Genomic DNA, 5,962 nt, shown 5'->3' on the forward strand with positions numbered 1-5,962 from the left:
CTGGATGGGCATCGGGCCGAAGAACCCTGAGCCAAGCTCAGGAGACACTAGCCCGGCTGATGGGGGAGACCGCCCACACTCTCCACTCCACTGGGTGGGTATCTGGCTGGCTGTGGGAAGCTACAGGATCCCACTCCGAGGTGGGTGTTGGGGGTGGGGAGGGAACTGTCCCGTGGGTTCTCAGTCTCGGATATCCCAGACACCACTGGATATCATGGAAGAACTGACAATGAAGTGGGGGCCTCAAGGGCAGCTCAGTTAGCTCTGGGGCCGAAGGGAGAAAGGGACAGGGAGAGAAAGGGGGCACCCAGTGGTTCCTGCACAAGCTTGGAGGGAGAGTCCTTCGTCTTGTCTTATGCTGGAAATGCTGGGAGACTTTCCTGCGGGAGATTAGACTCCGGCTCTTTAGGGAAAGGCCTAGTCCATTGCTCCAGCATGGCGAATCTAGATGAAAGGAGGCAGTCCATAGTATTTAGGCTTTATTGTAAAAAGGAGAGAGAAGGTAGAAAAGCAGAGACTGGCCATGGCCACGTGGAGAGAGGAGGAAAGAGGGGGAGAATGGTGAGAGATGAGAGTAAGAGCAAGAAGTTAAGAATGAGAGAGGAGGGGGCAAACAGCTCCCTCCAGGAAGCTTGGCATACCAGTTTCCAGGGGCATGGCATACCTGGCTGTGGTCAGCTGACTGGGGGCGGAGCACAGCCAGAATACCAGGAGTTTGGGGCATTGTCTATGTGATAGTTAACTACAGGATAGTGGAGTGAGGGCTCATGGTGTCAGCAGCCTAATGTCTGGGGGCGTAGCTTACTATTCTGTCCCTTGTAGAATTTTCTACTGGGTCTCCAGAGTAAGCCTCGCTCAACCAGAACAGACTGCCTTTCACGATCCAACGTGATGGCACATTAATCCCAGCACTCAGAAGGCAGAGGCTGGACAATTAGGAGTTCAAGGACACTCTCAACATATCAAGTTCAAGGCCAGTCTGAACTATATGATACTCTCGCCTCAAAAACCAATAAATAAGGCTATTACAGAGGAGAAGGTAGAGCTTGCATGTTTTGATCTGGGATGGGAAGGAGGGTAGTTAAAAATGTTTTCTGGGTCTTTCTAATGCTTTGCATGAACATATTTCCCCTTACTTCTGTATATATTCTTGTTTTTTGTTTGGTAGGATTGGGATTAGAACCCTTGGCCTTGAACATGCTGGCAAGCATTCTGCCACTGAGCTACCCTGTAAATTTTCAAAGCATTATTGACTCAGGAAAAAATGTGTTAGTATAGGGGTCTGGTGAGATGGCTCAGCAGGTAAGAGCACTGTCTGTTCTTCCAAAGGACCTGAGTTTAAGTCCCAGCAACCACATGGTGGCTCACAACCATCTGTAATGAGATACACTCTTCTGGTGTGTCTGAAGACAGCTATAGTGTACTTACATATGATAAATAAATAAAAATCTTTTTTTAAAAAAAGAAAAAAATATGTTAGTGTGAGGTGGATGGCTTGGAGTGCTTTTATGTTCATTAAGCTATAGGGAGCTATCAGAAACAAGTGATTGCATAGGCCAAAGGCTTGTTATACTCCATCTAGCAGTCAACTCATTTTCCCATTTAGGTTCTAAAATCTCATTTTCCCCTTAAAATATGATTTTTAATTTTATCTCTGGTTTTACTTCTATTCATGAGTAACACACATTTACATCTAGATTATCTTACAAGAGAAAGAACGTATTTGAAGAAGCATATTTATGTGTGTGAGAGAGCATTTTGATTTTTTTTTGTGTTTTTTGTTTTTGTTTTGTGGTGCTAGGGATGGGACTGAGGCCTCACATAGCTGGGCACAAATGTTCAACCACTGAACTATTTCAGCCTGGTAATACTTTCAAGCTTGTAGTTTTAGAGAAAAAAATTTTCATGGAGGGGAAGGGAAAAGTGATGTGTCAGTTGTAGGGGAGGGAAGGTCAGCTTAGATCTCAGAGAAAGGCTATGCTTTTTGCCTACTGAGAAGATTGAGGCAGGTTACCATGTGCTTTTCAAACCCTATGAGCAAGGAATCTTATCTGGATTCTATATACATATTTAAGCTGCTTTCACTATAGGGATGCTTGTCTTGATAATATCCAGGTTGCTTTGCTAGAGACTGACAAAAGAAAGGAAAAGCTGCCTCTTAGTGTCCTGTTACTACCCTTCATCCAAAGGTGAACAGCTAGTTTGAGCTTTTGCCTGTCTTATACTTCATTGCTCTGGGAACCTTCTATGGCACTTCATATAGTTCCTGTATAAGCTGCTTGCTGTCCATAGTATTGAATATATCCAATCTGAGGGTCTTGTTGGTCTTTTTAATGTGGGGTCCACGGGCTTTGAGGAAAAGTTTGCTATACCCCGAGGCTAGCCTTTTCTGACTATACACTGAATCTCTGCTGAATCTGGCCAATAGTACAGGTTTTCATCTGCTTTGTTGATACATACCGCTTTTAATACTAGGCAACTGAAAACAGTAATGTTTTATGTCACTGAATTGGGCTTTGACTCTTGAGAATGTGTTTAGGGAGTTCTAGCAGAATACTTCTGCTACTCACATACCCTTCCTGAAAAAGGTCCTCCTTTACTAGGATGCCTCTGGCTTTGGCATCCTTGTGGTGGGTAAACCAAGGCAGGCAGCCATTGGGGTCAGTGCTGAGAGACTGGGGTGGATTCAGATACCTACAGGGGCTGCTGCCAAAGGCAACCAGTGATTAGAGAAGCTCAGCAGACATTTTTTCTGAGGGAACAAAGCTTAATTTACTGGGGCTGGCACTCTCTGGCCAGCAGGAAAACTATGAATTCTTTTAACTCTTTTGGGCTGGTGAGAAAGAGAAAGAGAGAAAATACACACACACACACACACACACACACACACACACACACACACACACTCTGAATGGATGAAACAAAAGGCAGAGTCCACTAACTTCATATATACAAATATGTATGCATACATACATACATATATACAGACCTACAGACAGACATACATAGTCACACATAGAATGACTAGAGCAAAGCTCCAAGAAGCAGGCTCCAAGTATTCCACACATATATACATAAATGTACACAATTGGTGGATGGGAGGAACAATGTTCCAACCCCCATTTGCACAAATGTTACACATACACAGATAGTTGATGGATGGGAGAGACAATGCTCCAGCCACACCACATACCATTTGTATTCTTTCTTCCATCACTTTTATATCCCAGCAAAATCTTTCAAGCAGTATACAATTACAATGTGATTACATTTTAGTTCTCTTCTGGTGAATGATTATGAAAAAGGTGTGTTTTCCAATACCTTTACAAGAATAACATTACATAGTACAGGTAAAGAAAATAAATTATTCTTAAAAAAACCCTACATACCTTCATAACCAAACAACTTGTTATAGACTAACAAAGTGTGAGCAAGCCAAGGAGTTTGCTCAGCCAGTTTCTCTTACTGACAGGCAGCAATTTGCAGTTACAAAGAAAGGAGTAATTATTTTATTATTTACCTTTAAAAGTAATCTTGCAAGAATCTTAAAAGAATCACAAATCTAAACTTTTATATAAAGATCAGTAATATCTACCTTAAATCCTCAAAATGCATATCTACTCATCAATATTTATTTATTTATTTATTTATTTATTTATTTATTTATTTCTTCTTTGTTTTTCGAGACAGGGTTTCTCTGTGTAGCCCTGGCTGTCCTGGAACTCACTCTGTAGACCAGGCTGGCCTCGAACTCACAAATCTGCCTGTCTCTGCCTCCCAAGTGCTGGGATCAAAGGCGTGTGCCACCACTGCCTGGCGAGAGGGCAATTCTTATATTCTGAAAATTCTCCAGCCTTTGGTACCCTTCCTCATGACACTGATGCTACATCAGATGAGTGGAACCCAAAAGCATTCTGAATTGTGCAGATATTTGCCTACCTCAGCAGGCTTGTACTTCTTTCCTGACGGCTCCCAGACTTGGATCCATGCATCTAAGCACAAAATTCAGTGACCAATTCAGTGACATAAAACATTTCTGTTTTCAGTTGCCTAGTATTAAAAGCGGTGTGTATCAACAAAGCAGATGAAAACCTGTATTTATGTGGCCTCAACAATCTCCTCCCTTGGGTCCTAATTAGTTAACTTAATTAAGTTCTTCCCAGGACTTCATCTTAGCCCCCATGCTTTCTAGGGATATGGCTCAGCAGTTATGAGCACTTATTGCTCTTGCAAAGGACCCAGGTTTGGTTCCCAGCATGCATATGGCAGCTCACAACTGCTTTATAATTCCAGTTCCAGGGAACCCAACACTCTCTTCTGGCTTCTTCTGTTACATATATGGTACACATAAACTCAGGCTTATACCCATATATAAATAAAAAAATAAGTAAACCTTTAGAACTGCTTTTTGATACTTGCGCTTGCTTTTAATTTTTAGTTGCCAGAGAAAATAGAAATCACTTGGAATAAAAAGATGTTGCAGGCTGCTGCACTACCAATGAGATAAAACAACCAAAGAGGGAGTGCTATGCCAAGACTGGTATTTCTCTGAAAGTCTGTAACTCTGCTAGCAATTCCAGGAATATGGCGGCTTAACCTTAGCACTCTGTCCTTCTTATAAGAAACCCGAGAGCTGAAGTCTGGGCAAAAGCAAAGCCAGAGGAGGGGTGGACAACTGGGTAGAGAGGGTATCTTGACCCTTGGATACTGAGAGAATGGAGATGCTGTCTTTGGCAAAGGAAGTGAGCAGGTGGGCCTGGAAAAATCATCACCTATGTTGAGTTTCTAGGAATTGGTGAGACATCCAATAATGATGTCCTCTAAGCAACACACAGAAGGCCTGTTTACCTAGAAATGGCAGCTCAAAGTGGTGACGTAGGCTGCCAGGTAAGTGTAATTTAACAGGTTTCTTCCATCTGCCCCCACCATATTGGGAACCAGAGCCTCACACATGTTCTGTAAGAGGTATGGCATCAAATAGTAGCTACAACCCTCATTAATTCTCAGGAATCAAAGTTTTTTTGTATTGCTTCTGACACGGTGGCTTACTGTATTGCCCAGGCTGGTCTCGAACCCCTGACTCAAGCCGAGTTCTCATCTCAGCTTCCTGAGTAGCTGGAACTCCATACAAGTGTCTACCAGCAACCCAGCTTATAATGACCTTAGTTGGTGGGAGGGCGCGAGTACAGGTTGACCCAGACTTTCATTGTGTAGCCAAGGCTGGTCTCATACTCACTATGTAGCTCAGGCTGATCTTGAATTTGTGTAGTCCTCCTTCCTCAGCCTTCCGGTGCTAGGATTATATAAGTAAGCTGCTGGGTTTTTGTTGTTGTTTATTTTAATTTAAAAATATCTTTTTTTCATGTAATACATTTTGATTATATTCTTTCCTCTTTCCCTGATCTGCCCTATCCCCCCAACTTTCTGTGTGCTTGTGCTCACACTGGCTGTTAAAAAAAATCATAAAAAACCAGGAAACTAAAATCAAAACAGACAAAAACTTTTAAAAAATCAGTAAGACAAAAAATACTAAAGCAGACAAAACAGTGTTCTTGTTGTTTTGAGATGGGCTCACTATGTAACTCGGATTGATCTCTAGCTCAGGCCGTCCCCTTGCTTTATAGTCCATCAAGGGCTGAGATCACAGGTTGAATATTGGCTTGGATGGCTTTTCTAATTCTAAAGTCAGTGAGTTATTAAGAGTCCAGCTCAGTGCTCGCTTTGGCAGCACATATACTAAAATTGGAATGATACAGAGATTAGCATGGCCCCTGTGCAAGGATGACACGCAAATTCATGAAGCTTTCCATATTTTTTTTTTAAAAAGGAGTCCAGCCGGGTGGTGGTGGTGCATTCCTTTAATCCCAGCACTTGGGAGGCAGAGGCAGGCGTATTTCTGGATTCCAGGCCAGCCTGGTCTACAGAGTGAGTTCCAGGACAGCCATGGCTACACAGAGAAACC

The 5,962-nt window shown here is 42.7% G+C and overlaps 1 non-coding gene across 1 annotated transcript; it reads left to right on the top strand.

Moving 5' to 3' along the window:
• The first annotated feature begins 5,712 nt into the window (after positions 1 to 5,712).
• On the top strand, positions 5,713 to 5,816 carry LOC116095840. The gene has a single exon (XR_004120736.1). It is a non-coding gene; the product is annotated as a U6 spliceosomal RNA (small nuclear RNA).
• Positions 5,817 to 5,962: the final 146 nt, after the last annotated feature.

Source organism: Mastomys coucha, chromosome X, assembly GCF_008632895.1.
Source record: "Mastomys coucha isolate ucsf_1 chromosome X, UCSF_Mcou_1, whole genome shotgun sequence".
NCBI classification, from domain to species: Eukaryota; Metazoa; Chordata; class Mammalia; order Rodentia; family Muridae; genus Mastomys; species Mastomys coucha.